Source organism: Neofelis nebulosa, chromosome X (genome assembly GCF_028018385.1).
Source record: "Neofelis nebulosa isolate mNeoNeb1 chromosome X, mNeoNeb1.pri, whole genome shotgun sequence".
In the NCBI taxonomy this organism is placed as follows: Eukaryota; Metazoa; Chordata; class Mammalia; order Carnivora; family Felidae; genus Neofelis; species Neofelis nebulosa.
In genome coordinates, this window is record NC_080800.1 from 11,259,374 (window position 1) to 11,285,120 (window position 25,747).

At 38.5% G+C, this 25,747-nt stretch overlaps 1 protein-coding gene across 3 annotated transcripts in view; it reads left to right on the plus strand.

Moving 5' to 3' along the window:
- GLRA2 (glycine receptor alpha 2) overlaps positions 1 to 25,747 on the plus strand; it is a 172,502-nt gene that overhangs the window by 16,564 nt on the left and 130,191 nt on the right. The gene's annotated exons all lie outside the window — the stretch shown is intronic.

The following is a 25,747-nucleotide window of genomic DNA, read 5'->3' on the forward strand; positions in this document are numbered from 1 at the left end:
GGAAGAAAATGTCATTTTGCTGTCAGACAGGACTTAGGCCAACACTACCTTCCCAGATACATAAAACCTAGGATGGAGAAGAATGTAGGTCATGATTTAAAGAGTGAAGACAAAAACCCTCGATCTGCAATCCTTCATTGAATGTATTTTTAATATAACTGCCCCCCTTTCTATTACGGGGTGAGTCTAATTTAGCTTTGAACTCCCAGATTTTTGTGCTCTTTGCAGGAGCTTAATAAATGTTCGATGTTGAGTGAGGAGATTCATTCACATATAGATACATATCAAACATTTGTTGTGCATATGGCACTGTGCTAGGCACCAAGTAGAGGAGAATTAAAAGGGACATTGTTAATTTACCAGCATTCTAACCTCCAACTTTCCTATCCCACCTCCTTCTACTTTACCACTATTCCAGGGCTAACATCCTATGTATAAAAAGCTGTATTTTCCATGCCCAATTCTGCACAGGGATGTATGGTAGCAGCAAACGTACCCAAATAGGATTCACTGGCCTGAGGCAACTTTCCTACTCAGTGCCTGCAGTGTTTAGTAAATAAAACCAACGTGCCCAAATGATACTCATTGTGAATACTGGTTATACCTGAATTACCAGTAAGTTCCAACTGCTAAAGCAATATCAGATTCCCTTCATGGTTATAGCCCTTAACCCCTTCCAACCAGTGAGCCTATGATTGATTCTCCTCTAAAATTCTCCTTTTGAGCCTCATCTTCCAGCTTCATCCAAAGTAGAAGAGTGGCTTTCAAGGTATAGGATTCTCCCAGATTATGAGGCAACGGACAAAAACTTTTCATAGAGCCTGAGAAGCCCAACTTAGGCACTTACTACTAATGATGATCTTTATATTTCTTTGGAGAGCCCTTTATATGCTAGAGGTCAAAGTACAGAGGAGAAACAAAAAGTAGCTCTAGGCTCCATAAAAGAGGTGATTGTTTGAATTGGGTCTTATGAGATGAGCAGGTACTCTATGAATGAAAAAGAGAATTTCAGTTAGGGAAGTCTCTATGTCTGGGGAGAAAATGGCTAGCTTGGGGGCTAACAAAAGATGAGTGTACCTAGAGGAAGTAAAAGGAGGTGAGTCATAGAAGATGAGGCTAGAAAATAAAGTTAGGGCCAGAGTGTTAAGGAGATTATTAACACGTTGAAATTTAACCATAGGTAACAGGAAGGCAATGAAGGTTTTTCAGCAGAGAAGGGGCATAACTAAATGTGGTTTCTAGGAAGATAACTCAAAATACCTTTCAAATGATACGCTAGAATGGTGGAGAATCAGGGTGCCATGACAATCACCCACAAGAGAGAAATAGTGAAGCTTTAGGCTTAGACAGTGGCTATGGGATTAGAGAGCAGGAGCCAGATTAACAAGATAAATTTAAGGCTAAATTGCATTAGACAAGATGTGGAGGGTACAACAGAAAGAGTAGTGTTTGATGCAAGGTTCCAGTTCAGGCAATGAGCAGTTGGTGATTTTGTTTACCCAAAGAGGAGATATAAGGGGAAGAAGATGCTGAGGGAGGAAGATAATAAACTCAGCTTTGGGCACGTGTTTGAGATGACCACTACAAATCCACACAGACATGTCTAACCTGCAATTGAAAATGTTAATTTGAAGCCAAAAAGATATGTCAGGGCTACAGATGTAAGAATGGGATTCATCAGAATGTGATAGTATCAACTAAGATCACTCAGTGCAGAAGTGTAGAAAGAGTAGTGAAGAGGACTAAGAATAGGACGTCCATGTACATGAACATTGAGGGACTAGGGGGAAGGGAAGGAGGACTCAACAAAGAGTACTGAGAAGGAGTGGTCAGAAAATCTGGCAAAGAACCAGGAAAAGATGTATGTAGTCACTGATGTTAAAGGAAGAGAGAGTTTCGTGGATGAGGAAATCAATCATGCCAAGTGCAGCAGGAACGTTGAGTAGAAAGAGGCAAGGAAGGAGACCACTGGATTTTGTCAGTGGGACACTTTTGACCTTAGCAGGGGCAATCTCTCTAAAACAGGGAGACAAAAGCTTAGATTGTATTTGGTTGTAGAGTAAATGAAATTTTACAAAGTGGAAAAAAGTGAATGTGTAAACTTTTCATTTAAAGGAGTAATGCCAGGGATGGGGCATCTGGGTGGCTCAGTCGGTTAAGCATCTGACTTGATTTTGGCCCAGGTCATAATCTCATGGTTCATGGGTTTGACACGTGGCTTGTGCTGACAGTGCAGAGCCTGTTTGGGATTCTCTCTCTCCCTCCCTCCTCCTCTCTCTCTCTGCCCCTCCCCTGCTCATGCTTGTGCATGCTCTCTCTCAAAAATAAATTTAAAAAACTTTTAAAAAATTCATACAAAAATAAAAGATAAAAGACTAATGCCAGGAAGAAAAAGGGAGTTCACATATTAGCATACAGAGTTTGAGAGAAGGAAGGCTTTTGTTTTGTTTTGTTTTGAGATTAAGATGAAAAGAATGCATTTATGAAATAAGGGAAAGGTAGATTGAAAATACAAGAGAGATAGAAGGTAACTGATGAAGCAGAGATTACCCTTGCACTCAAGGAGAAATATCACTTCCTTACTCCGATAGTAAGTTTTACTGGTGGACAGGATGGTAGTCAGGGTAAGTTCACATCCAAAGGCCTCTATTTTCTTGGTGAAGTCATACTCTATCACCTCACACAGAGGGGTCACTGCCATCAGCATGGGCTGGTCCCGAGTATAGTCACCAATAAGCTGGAAAAGAGCACCAGACTCTTGATGCTTTGACTGATGGCCCTCTTTACTATCAGGACAGTCCACTCAGACATTCAGGAAGCATTTTTAAAATTTAAATAAATCATAAAAACAGATTTTTCTACTAAAAGTACACTTGTTAGTAGGATTACTGAGTAGGGAGATTTTATATATATATAAAGTAAAGAGAGAGAGTGCATACATAAACAGGGGATGGGCAGAGGGGGAGGGGAGGGAGAATCTAAGGCAGGCTCCATGCTTAGTGTGAACCGAACACAAAGTTCAGTCCCATGACCATGGGATCATGACCTGAGCCAAAATCAAGAGTCAGATGCTCAACAGACTGAGCCACCTAGGTGCCCCCCAAATTTGTTTTAAACATAAGACCCAGAAGGTAATATGTGCAATACTCAGACAAAAAATGAAGGAACTAAAGAGGTTCAGTGTCCAAGATATCCATCATTTGCCTTGGCCAACCCTTTATCCCTCACTGCATCTATCTATATATTTCACACTATTTTCATTGTAGAGGCCCAGAAAGAGTTAATAATAAAGGTAGTAGTTGACGTTACCTGAGTCCTTACCATGTGTCAAGCATTCCTGTAAGCACTTTGCATATTCATTCATTTAATCCTTCCAATACCCTTATAGACAAGTCTATACATGGTATTATTAGCCCTGTTTTACAGATAAGGAAACTGAAAAGCAGAGCATTGTAGGACACAGAGCTAACTTTCAATCCCATGTAGTGTGGCATGAGTCTACCCTATTCCCATTAGTGGGATAGTAAAGGCCTAGAAGATTGGTGTTGTTGTACACCAAGTTCATGAGTTAGACCTGTATCCATTTCTTAATTGTAGAGCCACGCTTGGGCCTGTGAGTCTGGAAGGCTGCAGGAGATTTGCCTCAGGATGTGTTTATTATTCAACTTTGTATCTTCAGATTCGAGCACATTAATCCTTCATAAATATTTGAGGAATAATTAAATGAATGAGCAAAGTTGATCTCTCTCCAATCAACCAACAGCTTTCTGCTCGGAATACGTTGGAACTGGCCTACAGCTTGTGGGGGTGGGGAGGCAGTTAGTGGGTGAGGGAAGGAGAAGAGATTCAGTCACGGCTTCTTCACAGGTTACACGTTCTGTGATTTGGTGCCTGACTAATGGCATTTTGTAGTCATGTTTTTACATCTTCTTTCAGTGCAAATTTGTGATGTGTTTCAATATATCACAGAAAAATGCTGACTATGACATACCACAAGCATCTGGCATTTTCTGTAGTCTGAGAGTCTACTTTCTAGTGCAGTTTACTCTCTGGGCTCTGAGAATGTTTTCATTTAATAATCTCAATCATTTGGACACAGTGGGAACAAATGCTAAGTCTGGGACCTGAAGTCTGCAATTTGATTCTCTTTATCATAACTTTCCAACATAGATGATGAGCCCAAGCTTGCAAAGATAACAGGGGAAGGAAGGTTTTAAGTACCGCTTGCTGGAGTAGTGTTCTTTAAGACCTAAAGAGACTGCTCTCTGAAATAACGTATGTGGTCTCTTCTTACACAAAAGGGGCACTGACTGCTTAAGTACAAAGTCAACTTTACTTTGAGGCCAGGTAAAAATCAATCATAACATACTTTGGAGAAACACTTATGATGTGCCTAACTTATAGGTACTCCGAGGACTTACTGAAAGCAGTAATAGGACAGTAACGGTCCTTCAGAAAATGTGTCATCTTGGTGAACAAATGAAATAAAGAGACATAAAACAAGTCTGAGCTACAGAAGCCAATTCTTCTCTATATAAACATGCAGCTACGTGTGGAATTACATCATGGCAACTCGGAGTTCTGAATAAGGGAGTTCATGATGGCTGAAGTATAAGGAAGAGGTAGAAAATGAGGGAGGACTTGAACTATAGGCGGGGTTTGCAGAGACAATGTGTGCCTCATGGTGTGTCAGGCAACATGTTAAATGTGTCGCATGCAGGATCTCGTTGATTCCCTACAAAATGGATAAACACTACTGTTACCAATTCCCTTTTGCCAGATCCAGAAGCTAACGTTCAGAATCCTTACAGCTGGCACAGCTGTGAGAGGCAGAACAGCTGGTTACGTTCAGGCTGTGGAGCGTTGGAGCCCACAGACCTACCCACGGCCCCGTTCTTATGGTAGCCTAAGCAGACTGCCAGGGTCTGTGTTTGCAAATGAACAACACATCTGACAGGAAGGGAGCTTTGGAAGAGTGTGCGTGAACGCAGGGTAATCCCCAGAATGAAGACTCTCTTAGGAAGATTCTTGCTTTTTAACTTGAGGGACTTTCTACCTCCATTACCTGAGAGTTTGGGAATGGGGTCATTTCTCATCAGAGGATTCTTTTCTACAGCACTGCTATCCTGTGTTTGGCACAACACACAAAATTAGAGCCCATTAAAAGCTTCAACAAATCTTGTCTCTAGTGTGCACGGATTAGGAGTACAAACTCCACTGTATTTCTTTAGCAAATCATCCAGACTCTCATGTCTTCAAATTCTAACCATCTCAAGGTCCCAAAGTGATTTTCCTGCTTGCTGTCATGAGCTGACATATGTCTAATGGGAGAATGACATCCTCCAATTCAAGTGTGAACTTCATTGTGGTGCATAAGAGGAGGCCACTTAACTTCTTCATTCGTGGAGGGGCAGCTCCACTTGGCTTAGTATTAGAGATCCTATCACAGTGAGATGGAGGTGGAAATATATGATATGATAAAATCCAGACATAGGACAGTTTCTCTACAACTCTAAAAAATCTCAAACAATGCAAAATTTGGAGGCCTTTGAATTTCAAGAGCAATAATGCAGGGTCCATCTTCGATTTCTGATTATGTGTTGGCTAATAATATGTACATCTATAAAACAGAGCCATATCTTTCCCATCCTGTATGTAAAGAAATACATCAGCCTCCCTACAAAGAATCTCTCCTTTCCTTTCCTTTTCTCCTTCCCCATGCACGATTCGTTGTCTCCTCTTTGACATTCCCTTACAATGTTAGTCTTACCATCACATTATATTACAGTTAGTCTGATTTACATCTTTTTTAAAAAAAAATTTACGGTTTATTTATTTTTGACAGAGAAAGTGAAGGGCGGGGAGGGGCAGAGAGAGAGGGAGACACAGAATCAGAAGCAGGCTCCAGGCTCTGAGCCGTCAGCACAGAGCCTGATGTGGGGCTTGAACTCACGAACTGTCAGATCATGACCTGAGCCGAAGTTGGATGCTTAACTAAATGAGCCACCCAGGCATCCATTCATCTTTGTGCCATGACAGATTGACTTAATTGGATGCAAGGATAGAGTGCATTTTGGTATTCCCAGCAACTTATAGGCACCACTGTAAGTGCCCAGCCCATATCACCAATCCCTGATCTCTTCAATGCACCATCTGACTTCCAACTGCCAACACTTGGATTTCTTTGCTTGAAGGCTTTCTCTGACCTAAGCCACTTTGCCCACCCTGTGGCAGACCAGAAGTGCAGATGAATTAATGCCCCCTGAGAATACTCTCATTCAATGACTGATGGGAGTTGATGTAAAATACCCCAGTTCCTTCTTCCCCTGGGAAGTATAGCTCAGAAGAATGTGCCTTCCAGAGTTGTTCATGGAATAAAGCTTCATTTGCCCTCAAAGAATAATGGACTTGCTAAAGTACCTTTTCTTAGTTTCTTTCCCTACCCTGTCTCTCTTCTCCATCTCCCAACTGGTGTATCATTCACCTCTTTAATAAACTACTTTCACCTGAGTCCTTGACTCAAGGATAACCCAAATGAAGTAATCACCCAATATACAGAAGTCTAATGAATGTCCTCTTAATGAAACTTAATTACAAAGATACAGAGTGTAGCATGACATTAGAGGTATAAAAGCACGATGCTACATAAGTGCTAGGGGCTTATTAGTCAAATTTGAGCACATGTAAACACAACAAACATCATGATTTCAGGGTTTCCCTCTGCAGTAGTGAAGCGGCTGTCCTAGTTGTTAGTAGAGAAGAGTGCATGTCAGGAACTCTGGCTTCTATTTTTAGATCTCTTGCTGACATAGAAAACCTCTGTTTCCTAATAGTACAATGGTGACCTTCCTACCCTTGGAGAAATGGTGCAGAATGCCTAATGAGAAAACAGTCCCTTATTTGTGGAAGCCACAGGAGAAAAGAGGAGGGAAATGAAAACTTAGGTACTATATATTGGCAGGCATGGTGCTCTAAGACTTCCTTTGGCAGCCAAACAGCAAGAGCTGGGTTGCCCAGCAGTGCAATGGCCTTGAACAGAATTTAGGCCTCCAAGCTTCCAAAGCCCGGTTCTGAGTCTAACATTTCCAAAGGGTAATCATTTCTTCTTTTTTTAAGCCTTGCATTAAAAAATAATTTTTTTAAATGTAAAATCATGACTCTCATGCAGATACAAAATGAATACATGTTAAAGATTTTATTTGACTCATTAATCAATGAGGGAACCAGACCAGACAGGTGTATAAGCAGCTCAAAAGAAAATCCAAAGAACAGACACATTAATAGATCAAGAATATTGAAATGAATGTGCAAATAGTGGCAAAACTACCCTCTTCCACATTGGGGGAGGGCAATCACTTGAACTTCTACAGGACAGAACAGGACAGAATTTATGTGTCTCTAAGCAAAATATATGTTGCTATCAGTTATACAATTTATAGAATTGTAAAATAGCTCCTGCAGAATCAGAATCAGATAACATGAAAGGGTGTACTATTGGCAATGCATAGTTCCCACTGAAACACATTTCCCCTTGCCCCCAACTCATGATTCTCCAATTTCTTAGTACCTGTTTATACTGTTAAAATCCAGGTCTTTTTCTTAATACTGTGAGTAGGGATGAGCAATTAAATGTAGAACAGAGATGGGGTGCCTGGGTGGCTCAGTTGTTGAGCGTCTGACTTTGGCTCAGGTCATGATCTCATGGCTCATGAGTTCAAGCCCCACATCAGGCTCTGTGCTGATGGCTCAGAGCCTGGAGCCTGCTTCGGATTCTGTGTCTCCCTGTCTCTCTGCCCCTCCCCACTCACACTATATCTGTCTCTCTCTCAAAATGAGTAAACATTAAAAAAAATTTAAATGTAGAACAGAGATATGGTGCTTGAGAAGAGCACATCTAGTTTTAAAATAAAGGGAAAAAACTTAAGGTTTAGGCGGAAGATCCTTCCTTGATAGGGGAAGGAGGTGGTGAGAGAAAAGAAATAGGTGGCATTGCCCACACACAGTCATATTCAATCCCCGCAATGGACCCAAAAGCTAGGTGAAGATATTTCTTCTTTTATAGATGAGGAGCCCAGAGTGATTCAATAGCTTACAGAGGGTTACATAAATAGTACATAGCAGAGCCAGGATTTAAATCCCTTTCTTCTAGCTCTGAAGTTTATGATTTTCCCTGCATTATTTCAGGCTGCCCTGGTGAGAGATGATGTCAGGAGGGAGGGAAACAGTCAAGAAGTTTCCCCACTCCCACCTCAGACAGGGCAGCTCATCAGGCCAGTTTACAGTGCTGCTCATTGGTGTCTATCAAGTTTTTGTCATAATTTTCTCATTCTGCTGAGTGTTCTGGAAACATAGCAAACAGGATTCACTTCTGAGTTCACAGAGTGAGGTGAGGCAATTGATTTAAATGAACAACCTTTTGAATGAACTACCCTTTGAAGCTGAATGGATGGAGGCCAACTGATGGGGTTAAAATGCCTCAGATTGAAAGCTGTTCTGAAATGAAATGGAAACACACAGATTTCTTGGGACACCATTGGCATTTCCTTGCACTAAAAGGCTTATCAATAACATGCATTGAGCATTTGTGGAATGCTTACTATGTGCTCACTACTATACTAAATGCTTTGGAAAACATTACAGTGAATCAGACCTGAACCACATCCTTTCCAGAGCATACTAGAAATAATTAGACACACGTGACAAATTGATGATAATACAACATGGTAGGGGTTATGGGGCTATGGAAATGCCAAGAAAGATGATATTCAAGTGGGGAGAATCATGGAGAAATTCACTGAGTATGTATCATTTGAACTAGACTTTGAAGCACGAGAAGATTTGAACATGGGAACATGTATGTATATGTGGGTAGACTGCACCTACTGATTCCATTATTATAAACCTAAAGGCAGCATAGTTCCTTCTTTAAAAATTATTAATGGAAAAAAATCTATCTTCAACTTGTCAGGACCTAACAAGTTGATCAACCTGCTATTCACTTTGCAAAGTACTAAAGGATCCAATTAACATGAGAGAAAGTTGTCTTTAATTCTATTTTTGTTACTTCCTAAAATCAATGGAAGTTATCATTTGGGTTCATGAGAAATTCTCAGGTCTCTTCATTTCAAAGCTAATTCCAAATGGCATTTAAAACTGTCTTCTTCTAAAGCTAAATAGGCCTTTATTTATTATCTACCCTAATCCCAAGGTAGCAAGAATCTCATATTTTTCAGCAATTCTCCATCTGATGACATTTTATTATAGCATAAATAGAAATATATGTAGATTACACTTACAAATTACTCCCAAAAGAAGGTCTATATCCAGTCTCTGCAATCTTTAAAATAGTAAATGAACCTTGTCACCATAGGCAAAGGGCCCTAAATCTTCCAGAACAAGAACTGTTCACTTTAAGGTCACTATAGTCCTACAATGAACAAAAACGCAGCAGTTCACTTGGATTAGAAAGAGGTTTAACAAAAATGCCCTCTGTGTGATGTTTGCTTAGGCGCACACTTTTTGTTCCACCTGACATTTCTTGCAGGATGACTCAAGGGCTTTTCAGCAAATAGTTTCTGACTTGTCCTTAATGCCTGATTTTCTTATATTTAGTCCCACAGTTCACCATCTAATAGTAAGTGATAATTAGAAAAAGACCAAATATATGCCAGGTACATATGGGTATGCAATAAATGTTTGCTGATTTCATGCATGACTGAAGATTTATAGGATGGAAATGCACAGAATTCAGTAAATTCCTGCAAGGAGGCACCAAATTTAATTTCCTGAACCCAACAAAGGCGTAAAAGTTTCATGACCGTGCTTATGAGAAAGTCACATGACCAAAAATATTTTAATATGACCCTAACATATGTTTGGCTAAGCAAAATAATCTGAAGCTCATTTCATTACATTATTATAAATAAACATATAATCCTTATTGAAAAACCTTTCCACTCATCCTGCCATTAAAAAAATGTTTATTTATTTTTGAGAGAGAGAGAAAGAGAGACAGAGAGCGTGTGCATGAGCGGGGGACAGGGCCGAGAGAGAGGGGGACAGAGAATCTGAAGCCGGCTCTGAGCTGTCAGCACAGAGCCCAGTTTGGGGCTGGAATCAAGGAACTATAAGATTAGGACCTGAGCCGAAGTCAGAAACTCAAGTGACTGAGTTACCCAGGCACCCCGCATCCTGCCGTTTTTGCCATCTTTTTATAATTTACTGGTTCTCGGGGTACCTGGGTGGCTCAGTCGGTTAAGCGTCCAACTTCAGCTCAGGTCATGATCTCGCAGTTCGTGAGTTCGAGCCCCACATGGGGCTCAGTGCGGACAGCTTAGAGCCTGGAGCCTGCTTCTGATTCTGTGTCTCCCTCTCTTTCTGCCCCTTTCCGGGTGTCTCTCTGCCTCTTAAGAATAAATAAACGTAACCAAAAAAATAACTTACTGGTTCTCAACCGGGGGTGATTTTTTTTCTCCCAGGGGATATTTGGCAGTTCATGGACATGTTTTTTGGTTGTTACAGTAGGGACCATGAAGGTTGGGAAGCTACTGGCATCTAATAAGCACGGACCAAGCGTGCTGCTCAACATCCCACGATACACAGGACAAGCTCCCACAACACAGAACAATCTGGCCCCAAGTGCCAATAATCCCAAGGTGGAGAAACCCTAATTTAAATAAAGAAGCTGGCAGCAATGATCTCAAAGCCACAGTGCTATGTGGTTGTCCAAACAAAAAGATTGTTTATGCATAACTCCTGGAAAAAAGAGTTATAAAAGATGGTTGGATCCTGCTAAAAAGTTCTATAGAGCTGAGAAAAAAACCAGAGCTTACAGAGAGAAGAGAAAGAAAATTGGACTAGATGGACATTATTTCAGTAAAGATGAGCCCAGAAAACGTTGGGAGATCTAAGTTGCAGTCTCAACATTTCAGTTTACTCTATATTGAAATGGGTCTAATGACACACCTCCTGCATAGGCATATTTTGACAATCCAATGAACTTGTAATAATGATACTGATGATAACTGATTGAGCAACTATTACGCGTTTTCCATACATTAGCACTAATTCTCACAATTAACATCATGGCAAGTATCATTATTCCCATTCCACAGAATATATAACAGACTCAGAGAGTTTCTGTACTGTTTAAAGTTCACAGGTAGTAATAGGTAGAGCTAGTGGTAAAAACAAGATAGACTGGGAGTCACCACACTTCAAAAATATCTGCGTAGTATGACCCAAAGTCCAGGTTTCCACAGGACATTCCTGGTTTATGCTGGGTGTTTCTGTATAGTTATCAACAGCACCTACTTTCTGTTTAAAAATTAATCATCCTATATTAGATAATGGCTCCTGTCTTATCCCTTGTCTTTAAATCACAGAGATACCACAGCGTGCAAAAATAGAAACTTGCCGACATTCTCAAAGCCCTCTGACATGGATCTGAGCTACGTGCACATCTTTCTATTCACTCATCCTTGTGCGACAGTGGTTGACAACTGGTAGCCATTAGTGGGAAGGACTCACAGAAGCTGCCATTTGGTTCCCTATATTTAAGCTACTTTAGGTGCTAATTAATTGCTTTGTCTGGCAATTTCATCATTTTATCAACATGGCTGGCCCAAAGCAAAGGGTTTGCTGGACTGTCTCATAAGCTGCAGCAGTCAGTAAATGGCCAACTTTTTTATTTCTCTAAATATGTTGCCCTTAGCACAGACCTGGATGTCAGCAACCAAACTAAATATAGCAGGACTGGTAAAACCATTTTGACCATGTGCTGAACGGAAGAATCAATGGAATATGATTTATTCGTGGTGAATTATCAAGGTGAAAATAACGCAATGGGTTACTTAGTTTATGTGGTCATTTATAATTACAATCATGACATTTAAAAAAGCCTTCTCCATTCTTTCAGTTTAGATGCCTCAAATCACCCCTCATAAAGGGAGTACCGCCATGAAAAGCCATTCCTTCCCCTTACAATCCTCCCATCCTCCAAGGCTCTCTCTTTCATGAGCATCAAAGTACCATGCAACACAGGAAGCCATCGTAAGGAACACTGCTTCTCCATGTTTGAATAGCGAGGCTCTGACCCTTAACTATACATCTTCTTGCTTCCTCTGTGTGCTTTTTATTTTCTCTTTTTATCTCTTGAACCAATGGCATGAATCTTTCTGCTAGACAAAAATCTTATTCCGAAGTAAACTTCATTTCTGTATAAATCAAGCACATATATTTAATATTCCATTCCCATCCAAGGGTCCTACACTAAAGTACTGTGGTACTTAATGACACATTAAATTATTTACTAGGAGTAAAATGCAAAATGAAAATGCCATTCTTGCCTATTTGTGACAAGAGAGAAAAAAGTAACATTTTCATCTTGGAACTCAAAGGCTGCCTGCCCTCTGCTCTTAAATCTCTCTCCTTAAAATGATGTTGGAAAATAACATACTTGGGGCAAACCTAACGAATAGTGACTCTTGTTTTGGTATTATACCAAATCTCCTATTCTTTCCTACCATTTATTTTTAAGACCTTTGCTGCAGCCTTTGTTTAAATTTTTTTCCAACTTGAGATATAAGACACATATAACATTGTGTAAGTTTAAGGTGTACAATGTGTTGATGTATACATTTAAATATTGCAAAATAATTATTGTTGTAGCGTTAATATTACAAGATGATTACATAACTACCATTTCTTTTCTGTGGTGAGAACATTTAAGAGCTACTCACTTAGCAACTTTCAAATATATAATACAGTATTGTTAACTATAGTTACCATGCTGTGCATTATATCCCTAGAATTTATTCATCCTATGACTGGAAGTTTGTATCTTTTGACCAACATCTCCCCATTTCTCTTACCCACAGCCCTGGTAACTATCACTCTACTCTCTGCTCTTGTGAGTTTGGCTTTTATAGTTTCTACAAATAAGTGATATTATACAATATTTGTCTCTACTGTTTATTTTTTAAATAGAATCCATCATGAAGCTTTTTTTTGTTTGTTTATTTATTTATCTATTTAGAGAGCGGCAGAGAGAGAGGGAGAGAAAGAGAATCCCAAGCAGGCTCCACAGTGGCAGCACAGAGCCTGACATGGGGCTCTAATTCACAAACCATGAGATCATGACCTGAGCCAAAAGCACAAGTTGGATCTTAACTGACTGAGCCACCCTGGTGCCCCCATCATGAAGCTTTAAAAAATATATGTATGCTTAACTTAGAAAGCTTTGGTCAATATGGAGATTATCTATCTATCTATCTATCTATCTATAGGTTTGTATTAATATAGTCACTACGAATAATAGGTAAAATTTTCATTACCATGGTAGAAGTTATAAAAATTGGTTCTAGGTTTTAAATATGCAAGATACAGAATATATTAAATATAATGACTGAGTCAAATACACTAAGTATTTGTTGTCCATATTATCTGGCCTAGTCCTATATTACTTCCATACTGCCTCCTAGCTCTTAGAATAACATAGTAGTCTAACTCAAACTTAATGGTTTAGTTAGTGCAGCTGGCCCAAAGGACATCATTATGGAAAGATCATGGAATTCCAGAACAATTTCTGTTGTTCACCAACCTCCTCCTCTGAAAATAGAGCAGGGCTCAGCAAACATGGCCCTTGCATGGAACAAATCTAATCCCCTACTTGTTTTGTAAATAAAGTTTTACTGGAACACAACCACACCCATTTGTTTACATACTGTCTATGGCTACTTGCACTACAAAGACAGAATGGAGTCTGTGTGACAGAGACTTTGTGGCCCACAGAGCCTAAAATATTTACCATCTGGCCCTTTACAAAAAGAATGTTGCTGACCCATAAGAGAACTCATCCAGGAATTAATACATTTATCAAATCTGATTACAAGCAGGGTTTTTCACTTGTATCCCTGAGTTATCTCTCTAGACTACAGTATCATTCCATACATTTAATCTTAGACAGGGGCTTCTGGGTGGCTCAGTCAACTGAGCATTCTACTTGGGCTTAGGTCACGATCTCATAGTTCATGGGTTCAAGCCCTGCATCTGGCTTTCTGCTGCCAGGGCAGAGTCTGCTTCGGATCCTCTGGCCCCCTTTATCTCTGCACCTCCACCACTCATTCCCTCTCTCAAAAATAAATAAACATTTGAAAAAAAATTTAGTCTTAGACAAGTAGCCAAGAAAGATTCAGCTGATCTTTACTGACTCTTTGTTGCTCCTCCATTACCTCTCTATCCCAGGCACTTATCTTGCAGCCCCCAATAAAACATTCCCTCCTTGGCAGGAGCACAGAATTTTATTATAGCCCTACAATTGCCTTTAGTTTTAGTCATAGTTTTATTATTACCATCTAACATATTTATTGTTCAACAAGAAATTGTTAATGGAATTACTAAAAGAAAAATGTGGATCAGTGTTTCCGGAACTATGTTTTGCAGAATGCTTGCCATTTTTGAAATATGCTTCATTAAAAGGATAGTCTATTTAAAAAAACAAAAAAATCTCCCACGGTCAAATAAATTTAGAAAACAACAACACACATTATGCTCTCCTTCAGGGGCACCATAATCCACAAGAGTTTATTAAAGTTTTGGGGAGGAGGAGGCTGGCAGTAACAAAACAGTAGAGTAGGCATCTCCAAGCTCTTGTCCCCCCACAGAAACAGCAAAAAGTAAGTAGAAACTGTCAGAACTAACTTTGTCAGAGTTAACTCTAGAAAACAGTCAAAAGCTTTCAGTAACCAAGAGACTGCTGAAGTAAGAAAAAGCCAACTTCAAATGGTAGGAAAGTTTTGTGGTGTTTATTTTGCCTTTGCCCCATTCTCTCCCCAACACTGGTTTTGGCTTTGAATTAGTGGCAACCTGCATTCTCAGCATGGAACCCTGGTCCTTAGTTCTGGAGGGGGCAGAACAAGCATTATTCACAAATTATTTTGTCTGTGTATTCTAACCAATGTGTGCTACCAGATGGACTAATACAAAGCTCTTGCATTAGTTTGCTAGGGTTGCCACAACAAAATAGCACAGAGATTTGCTTTCTCACGGTTCTGGAGGCAATAAGTCTAAGACTGGGTGTCAGCAGGATTGGTCTCCTGAGGACTATCTTCCTGGCTTGCAGATGGCCACCTTCTTACCCATCCTCACAGAGGTCTTTCCTCTGTGCACACACATCTCTGGCGTCTCTCTTCTCTTTTCACAAGGACACAATTTATATTAGATTAGGACCTACCCTCATGACCTTATTTAACCTTAATTACCTCTTTAAAGATCTTTCCAAATACAGTTATGTTCTGAGGTACTGGGGGTTAGCGCTTCAACATATGATTTGGGGAAGGGGGCAGACACAATTCAACCCATAACAGTTCCTATCCCTGTTCCACCTAACTTGGAACTCAGGATGGAAAAAACAGCAAGTATTGATCAAAAACACTACAAAAAACCCACTAAAAACCTGCAGATGCCTGGGGCAAAAGATGACAGCTGAAACATACAATGAGCCATCTAAGGCTGAGAGCAAAAGCTGAGGAAATTTTCTTAGGGAAATTAGGAAATTCAAATCAGCCATGTATGCCGGGGAATTTTGAAAGCAACATGCATTCTCAGGGCAAGATGCATCCTCAGAAAAGACCTGAGAAGATCCTAAATTTCACATTGGGCTGATCTGTAGATTCAGTTCAAGTCTGGCTAGGTATTGAAGGAATGTCCAAACACAGAAAAAATCTGCAGTGTGGGAAAGGTGTGTTTCATCTGTTTGTTTCGTAGGTTGCTGATTTGTTAGCTCTTGGTATTCAAGGAAATCTCTGTCAAAACCCTCACTGAACACAAGTTGAGGAACAGAGACTACAATGGCCACACATGAGAAGGAATATACTCTTTGCAAAAAAAGTTTGGGAAACTCAATAAACAGATGACCTACTGTATCCTTCAACAATCAAAACATTCAGCAAACTCTGAGGAAGGGAAAGAATCTGATCTCCAGAACAATCACATTATAATATTCAAGCATCCAATTATCAACAAAAAATTACAAAGCATATAAAGTAACAGGAAAGTATGTTCCATTCAAAGGAACAAAATAAATTAACAGAAATTGTCACTGAGCAAGTCCAAACATTAATAGACAAAGCCTTTAAAATAGCTGTCTTAATATGCTTAAAGGCCTAAAGGAAAATAAAATCAAAGAATGAAATGAAATCAGAAAAGTGATATATGAATAAAATGAGACTATCAATAAAGAGATAGAAATTATAAAAAGGAACCAAACAAATTCTGAAGCTGAAAAGTATAGTAACAGAAATGGAGAATTCACTAGAGAATTTCAAAATTAGATTTAAGCAGGAAGAAGAAAGAATCAGTAAACTTGAAGATGGGGCAATTGAATTACCAAGTCTGAGGAGCATAAAGAAAAAAGAATGAAGAAAACTGAACTGATGCTCCACCCAACAACAGCAGAATATACATTTTTCTCAAGTGCATCAATGGGATACCAAAACTGGACCACCATATACATTATGGGAGTTCAAGAAGGAGAAGAGAGGGGCACTCAGTCGGTTGAGTATCTGACTTGGGCTCAGGTTGTAATCTCACAGTTCGTGGGCTTGAGCCCTGTGTTGGGCTCTGTGCTGACAGCTCAGAGCCTGGAGCCTGCTTCAAATTCTGTGTCTCTCCCTCTCTCTGCCCCTCCCCTGTTCACACTTGGTGTCTCTCTCTCTCTCTCTCTCTCTCTCTCAAAAATAAATAAAACTAAAAAAAAAAAGAGAGAAAAAGGAAAAGGTGGGAAGAATATTTGAAAAGAATATTTAAAGAAATAATGGGTCCTCAAATTTGATGAAAACATAGATCTATAAATCCAAAAACCTCAATGAACTCCAAGTAGGAAAACCTAAAGAGACCCACACTGAGAACATTTATAATCAAACTGTTGAAAGCCAAAGACAATGAGAGGAGTTTTAAAACAGCACGAGAAAACCCATTACTTATATGGGATTCCCCAATAAGAATATCAACTTATTTCTCAGTGAAACCTTGGAGTCTAGAAGGCAATGGAATGATATATTTTATGTGTTGGGAGGAAAAAAAATCAATGTAAATGAGAGCTTGGGAGCTTTTATCCAGCAAAATTGTCTTTCACAAATGAAGAAATAAAGACATTTTCAGATGAACAAAAGCTATGAGAGTTCATTACAACCAGACCTACCTTCCAAGAAATGATAAACGGAGTCCTTTATGAAATGAAATGAAAGAACACTAGACAGTAACTCAAAACCTAATGAAGAAATAAAAATTGCTGGTAAAGGTAAATACATGGACAAATATAAAACAGTATTATGGTAGTTTGGGTTTGTAACTCCACTTCTTAATTCCTCCAGGATTTAAGGGACAAATGCATTTAAAAGTTGTTAATCTATGCTATTGGGCACATAATGAATAAAGATGTAATTTGTGACAACCGCACATAAAGGGAGGAAGATATATCTGTATAGGAGTAGAGTTTCTGTACGTTATTGAAGTTAAGTTGGTATCAATTCAAACTAAATTGCTATAAATTTAGTGTTAAATGTTATCCCCATGGTAACCACAAAGAAAATATTTAAAAAGTATACAAAAAAATAAATAAAGGAGAATCAAAATAATTCACTGCAAAAAAGTTAACCGAACACAAAAGAGGGTAGTAATAGAGGAAATGAAAGACAAAAAAGCTGTAAGATACATAGATATCAAATACCAAATGGCAGATGTAAGTCATTCTTTATCAGTAATTACTTTTAATGCAAATTTTTTTTAATGTTTTTTTTTAATTTATTTTTGAGACAGAGAGAGACAGAGCATGAGCGGGGAAGGGGCAGAGAGAGAGGGAGACACAGAATCTGAAGCAGGCTCCAGGCTCTGAGCTGTCAGCACAGAGCCCGATGCGGGGCTCGAACTCACAGACTGTGAAATCGTGACCTGAGTGAAGTCGGACGCTTAACTGACTGAGCCACCCAGGCACCCCACTTTTAATGCAAATTAACTAAACTCCCCAATCAAAAGACATAGACGGTAAGAATGGATAAAATATGATGTAACTATATGCTATCTACAAGAGACTCACTTTAGATCCAAAGACACAAGTCAGAAGGTAGAAAAAGATTATTTTATGCAAACAGTAACCAAAAGAGAACTGAGGTGGCTATACTAACATCAGACAAAATACAATATTACTAAAAATCTCTTAAAACAAAGAATTGCAGTATATATTGATAAAAGGATCAAATCATCAAGATGATATAACAATTCTAAAAGTATATGCACCAAATACCAGAGCCCCAAAATACATGAAGCAAACATTGACAGAAACAATGGGAGAAATAACACTTCTACAATAACATTTGGAGACTTTAATACACCATTTTCAATAATGGATAGAGCATCTATACAGAGCTCAGTACGGAAAATAAGGATGTGAACAACACTATAAATCAACTAGATCTAACAAACATATATAGAGTGCCCCACCCAACAACAGTAGACTATACATTCTTCTCAAGTGCACATGGAACATTCTCCAGGATAGAGCATATATTGAACCACAAAATAATTCTTAATGAATTTTAAAAGATTAAAATCATGAAAAGTATCTCTTCCAACCACAGTAGAATGAAGCTAAAAATCAATAATAAAAGGAAACCCAGAAAATTCACAAATATTTGGAAATTAACACACTCTTATACAACCAATGGGTCAAAGAAGAAATCACAAGGGAAATTAGAAATGAATGAAAACAAACTTATGGGATGCAGTGAAGACAGTACTCAGAGGGAAATTTATAAAACAAGTGCCTGCATCAAAAAAGAAGAAAGATCTTTTTTAAAAAATTTCTTAATGTTTACTTATTTTTTTGAGAGAGAGAGAGAGAGAGAGAGAGAGCAGGGGAGGGGCAGAGAGAGAGGGAGACACAGAATCTGAAGCAGGGTCCAGGCTCTGAGCTGTCAGCACAGAGCCCAACACGGGGTTCGAACCCATGAACCATGAGATCATGACCTGAGCTGAAGTCGGACACTTAACTGACCGACCCACTCAGGCACCCCAAAAAGCAGAAAGATCTTAAATAAATAACATAATATTATATTCTGAAGAACTAGAAAAAGAAGAGAAAAACTAAACCTAACACTCTCCAAAAAAGTAAATAATAAAGACTAGAATCGGGAAAAAAAAATAGAAAAGTCTTTAGAGAATCAACAAAACCAAAAGTTGGTTCTTTTAAAAGATCAACAAAAATTACAGACCTTTACGTAGACTGACAAGGAAAAAAGAGAGAAAACTCCAATAACTAAAATCAGAAATAAAAGTGGGGGCATTACAACTGACCTTTCAGAAATAAAAAAAAATTATAAGATTATTAACAAATCAGATAACCTAGATGAAATGGACAAATACCTAGAAACACAAAAATTACCTAAGATGACTGAAGATGAAAAAGAAAATCTCAACAGACCTATCACAACTAAAGAGATTGAACGAATAATCAAAAATCTTCCAACAAAGAAAACTTCAGGACCAGATGGGTTCACTGGTGAATTCTTCCAAACATTTAAAGAAAAATTAACACCAATACTTCTCAAATTCTTCCAAGAAATAAAAAAGAACACATTCAAACTCATTCTACGAGGTCAACATTACCCTGATATCAAAGCCAGACAGAGACACCACAAGAAAATCACAGACCAATTTCCTTTATGAATACAGATGCAGAAATCCTCAAAAAAATATTAGCAAAACAAATTAAACAGTTTGTATTGAAGAGTCGGGTGTTAATTTGTTCTGTTCTTTTTAGATTCCACATACAAGTGAAATCATATGGTATTTGTCTTTCTCTGCCCTATTTCACTTAGCATAATACACAACTAGCTTTCCACAATGCAAAAGGATGAAGTTGGACCTCTATCTCACACCATATACAAAAATTATCTCAAAATGAATCAACCGCCTAAATATAAGCACTGAAACCATTAAACTTTTAAAAGAAAACATAGGGGCAAACCTTCATGACCATGGATTTGGTCATTGATCTTTTTTGATGACACTAAAACATAAGCAACAAAAGAAAAAAAATAGGTAAACTGGATTTCATCAAAACCAAAAACTGTTGTGCATCAAAGTACATTCTCAAAGAAGAGTAAACCTACTAAGAGAAACTATTTGCAAATCATATACCTGATCGGGCTTAATACCCACAATATATAAAGAACTCTTATAATTCAACAACAGAAAGACAACCTACCCAATACAAAAATGGGCAAAGGACCTGAATAGACTTTTCTCCAAAATGATAGCCAATAATCACAAGAAAAAATGTTCAATGTCATTAGTCATTAGGGAAATGAAAATCAAAACCACAATAAGATACCCCCTCATACCTACTAGAATGACTACAGTCAAAACATGGAAAATATGTATTGGTGAAGATGTGGAGAAATTGGAATACTCAAAAATTACTTGTGGCAATTTAAAATAGTGTAGCCACTGTAGAAAACAGTATGGCAGTTCCTTAAAAAGTTAAACATAGAATTAGCATGTGACCCCTAATTCCACTCCTGGGTATACATCCACGAGGGTTGAAAGTAGGAACTCAAACATTTCATTGCAGCATTACTCCCAACAGCCAAAGGGTGAAAAAATCCAAGTGTCTATTAACAGATGAATAAACAAAATGTAGTATATATATACAATGATTATTTAGTCATAAAAAGGAAAGAAGTTCTGATACATGCTACAACATGGATGAACATTGAAAACATTATGCTAAGTGAAAGAAGCCAGATACAAAGGATAAATATTGTATGATTCCCCTTATATGAAATACCTTGAGTAAACAAATTCATAGAGACAGAAAGTAGATTAGAAGTTACCAGGGGCTTGAGGGAGAGGAGAATGGGGAGTTACTGCTTAATGGTTACAAAGTTTCTGTTTGAAGTGATGGAAAAACTTTGGAAATAGATAGTGGTCAGTGGTTGCACAACTTTGGAGAAACTTATACTAAAGAAACTTGCCTAATTGATTCAACAGTGTTTTCCAAACTTGTCCTAACTTTAGTGGTTTTATTAATGGACTACAGTTGACATTTCAAGGGACATTCTTGAAAGACTGAAACAAAGTACAAGTGATTATAATTTTGAAAGGGAGACAGAATTATCTGAAGGAACAAATCTCTCTTGTTAAAGTGAAAACTGCCTCCTCAGGACCCCAATGGGCCTGGAGAGTCTGCATTTCTAACAAGCTCCCAGGTGGTGCTGATTTTGCGGAGCTTCCAACTGCAGTCTGAGTAGCTGCCCTCTTACAGCCAATTTGGTCAACTGATCCAAAAGTGAAGATGTTAATAGGTGATAATTGTAGCATAATTGTAGTTTTACTTGGGTTACCAAGACAAATGCCTTACTCCAAAGAAGATAATCCGAGAGAGAGCAGTATATAGCAACAAAGGGGACCCGTATAGGATGGGGCTTGTCATCTTTGTGCCGGGGATCAGGGAAGGGAGCCTTTCTTCCAAATATACTTAAAGTATTTGAAATCTATTTACCATATAAAAATCTACCTCCATTTATATGTGAATTACATACTAAAGTTATGGCAAGATCAGTCTCTCATAAGAATAAGGCAAAACAATTCAATGCAATCCCTATGAAAATGCCAACAACATTTTTCACAAAACTGGAACAAATAATACTGAAATTGGTATGGAGCCACAAAAGACCCCAAATAGCCAAAGCGATCTTGAAAAAGAAAAACAAAGCTACAGGTATCACAATCCCACATTACAAGGTAATCTGGGATTACAAAACTGGTCATCAAAACAGCATGGTACTGCCACAAAAAAGAGATACTTAGATCAATGGAACAGAATAGAGCCCCGAAATAAACCCACACTTACATGGTCAATTAATATACGACAAGGGAGGCAAGAACATACAACGAGGAAAAGATGGTTTCTTCAATAAATAGTGCTGGGCAAACCAGACAGCTACATGCAAAATAATGAAACTGGACCACTTTCTAATACCATATACAAAAATAGACTCAAAATGGGTTAAAGACCTGTGAGAGCCGAAATCATAAAAATCCTAGAAGAGGACACAGGTAGTAATTTCTCTGACATTAGCTGTAGCAACATTTTCCTAGATATGTCTCTTAAGGCAATGCAAACAAAAGCAAAAATAAACTATTGGGACCACATCAAAATAAAAAGCTTTTGCACAATGAAGGAAACCATTGATAAAACAAGAAGGCAACCTACTGAATGGGAGAAGATATTTGAGAATGATATGTCCAATAAGGGGTTAATATCCATAATATATAAATAATTTATGCAACTCAACACCATAAAAACAAACAGCCCAATTAAAAAATGGGCAGAGGACCTGAACAGACATTTGTCCAAAGAAGACATCCAGACAGCCAACAGACACACGAAACGGTGCTCAACGTCGCTAATCATCAGAGAAATGCATATCAAAACCACAATGAAATATTACCTTCCATCTGTGAGAATGACTAACATCAAAAAGACAAGAAATAACAAGTGTTGGTAAAGATGTGGAAAAAAAGGAACCCTCACATGCCATTGGCAGGAAAGCAAATTGATACAGTCACTGTACCAAGGCTCCTCAAAAACTTAAAAACAGAATTACCATAAGATCCAATAATTCCACTACTGAATATTTACCCAAAGAAAACAAAAAAACATTAATTTGAAAGGATATATGCACTCCTATGTTTATGGCAGCATTATTTACAATAGCCAAGATACAGGAGCAACTTAAGAGTCCATCAATAGATGAATGGATAAGGACGATGTTGTACACACACACACACACACACACACACACACAGAAATATCATGCAAAATAAAAAGATGCAACTGTGCAGTTTGCCACAACATGGATGGACCTAGAGGGTATTATACTCAGTGAAATAAGTCAGACTGAGAAAGACAAATACTACATGATTTCACTTATATGTAGAATCTAAAAAAAAAAATGAATAAACAAAGAAAAAACAGAATCATTCCTGTAAACACAGAGAACAAACTGACGGCTGCCAGAGGGGGTGGGGGGATAGGCAAAACTTCCAGTTATGAAATGCATAAGTCATGGGAATAAGAGGCATAGCATAAGGAATATAGTCAATGATACTGTAATAACAATGTAGGCTGATGGATGGTAGCTGCACTTGTGGTAAGCATAGCATCATGTTTAAACTTGTCAAATCACTATGTTTCACTCCTGAAACTAATATAACATTGTGTGTCAACTACACTCAAATAATAAAAAAAAAGAATAAGGCAAAAAAGAAAGAAAAGAGTGAGAAAGAAAGGGAAGCAGGGAGGGAGAGAGGGGAGATGGGAGAGAGGAGACGATGTTTGGAAAGAAGGAAGGGATAACAGTGATATGAGAGATTAGGTGTCTACATAATTCTTTTTCCTATTGAATTCTCATCCAATTCACATTGGAATATCGTAAGTTTGCTGATAAAACCAATTACATGTGGTTAACTAGTGTTAACTATTTCTTTCTACAGTTCACAGAATAATCATTCACTTATGATCACATCTAAGGATGTGTCCTTGTTAATTAGAATACCTTAGTGGATTATTGGGCTAAAATACAGATGAAAGGTTGTATGGACACATATCAGGATAACAAAATGAAAAACAATTCTAACATCTAACCCAAAGAATTTTCAGGCCGTAGTCCTAGTAGCTTTTTATCAGAAAGATAATTACAGGGGCCACAGGCATTTTACTCCTGCAATTAAGAAAAGTGTCCATAAGTTAGGCAACTTCTGCCTCTTACAAACTCTGTGACCTTGGGAAAATTAATTAATTACCTCTGTGTCTCAGCTTCCTCATCTATAAAGTGGGGGACATGGTAGCACCTAATGACTGAAGAATGAAATAAGGCACTCACTGGCGCACAGCAGGGTTTTTTTGTTGTTGTTTTTTTTTTTTAATGTTTTTTATTTATTTTTGGGACAGAGAGAGACAGAGCATGAACGGGCGGGAGAGGGGCAGAGAGAGAGGGAGACACAGAATCGGAAACAGGCTCCAGGCTCCGAGCCATCAGCCCAGAGCCTGACGCGGGGCTCGAACTCACGGACTGCGAGATCGTGACCTGGCTGAAGTCGGACGCCCAACCGACTGCGCCACCCAGGCGCCCCTACAGCAGGGTTTTAATATGTATCAACTCTTATTACATGCATGTACTAACCCTGCATCCAAAAAAATTGCTTTTTCTTCTTTCCAAAATTTTATATCCGGATGCAAATGAAACTTGAGAAAATACCCAAGATTGAAGAGGTCAGAAGTAAAGGATCAAATTGTCCCAGAAATATCCCACAAACCAGTGGCAAACACCATGGTTGGCAGGTCAGGAGGAAGCGAGGTTATTGTGTAAGGAATGCGGTGCAGCAAAGGGGCTGAACGTTTTGGTGTCTGGGATGAGAATGATAAGGCATGGAGTGTCAGCCTTTCTACTTACTGTGGCATGACTTTAAGCAAGTTGCTTAATCTCTCTAACCCCCAGTTTCCTCATCTGAAAACATTTACTGGTGCAGTAAAACAATTCCTCTTTTGAGAGGATTAAACTAGATAATTTTTAAAATGTGCTTGGTACAGCTTGTTAATATGTGGTAGCTTAAAAAATATTTTGAGTTCTAGCAATACACTCACACCGCCATTTACTTGGAAGGATAAAAATAAGTGTATGATGGTATGACCCAGCATCCTAAATGCCTGTAAGCCAACTGGGGAGGCCAATTGGGGAGGCCAGGATAATGTACAGTAGAAGACATGTCTCTTTCCTGTTTCTTTACCCCCCCATCATTCATTTTCTTATCTATCTTGCATATAAAAATTCATGAAAGCTTCCCATCCTGAATTGGGCTATTTACAATGAAATATTTTATTGTGAAGAGAAGAAAAAAAGTGAACATATACAATGTCTCACAACTTGCCTCTACCTTGTCTAAATGTATTTCTTATTAGCACAAAAGTATATTTGCTATGGAATAGAACTTTATCATCAAGGAAGAGACTCATTTTTGTTCTGTTTTCAGTAACCAAATGAGAAACAAAGTCAAATAGAGTAGAAAGTGACCCTGGGGAAGAAGTCATCTTGGCAGATGTTGAAATAAGAGGGAGAAGGGATGAATTAAAAGACTTGGAATATCTCAAAGATGCAGGCTGAAAAATATTTTGATAATATGATGGTGCCTGTGATTCCATACCTACAAACATTTAAAAAAATAAACACAATCGTTTTCCATTAAGAACAGAAAAGTTAGTTATGTTAAAGAAAAAAACTTAACACATCTCTTTTACCAAAAGTTCTTGCCTGGAGACTTAAGTTCGCTGTTTAACCTAAGTTTCCTTTCCTCAAAGGAAAGGGCTGGAGAACCCTCTGACTTGTCGAGTTTAAACACACGGTACCCAAGCGCCACCATGGCTGAGTTTTACCACCACCCTTAGAGGGAGGCCTCAGTCACTTAGATCCTCATGGCATGTTGGGTATAGAGCCAACCAGGGTGTAGCCTGAACTAGGTTACATAGACCTTGTTAAGTAAAGAGAGAGAATTTTCTAGCAATAGAAGGCTCATGGCAGTGTATTCTTAATTCAGAATTAAGGGGTAACTACGTGAGGGCAATAAACATATCCCCCAGAAAAACATGAAAATGGAAATAATTAGACAGTGATATCTATCATAGAAGGGC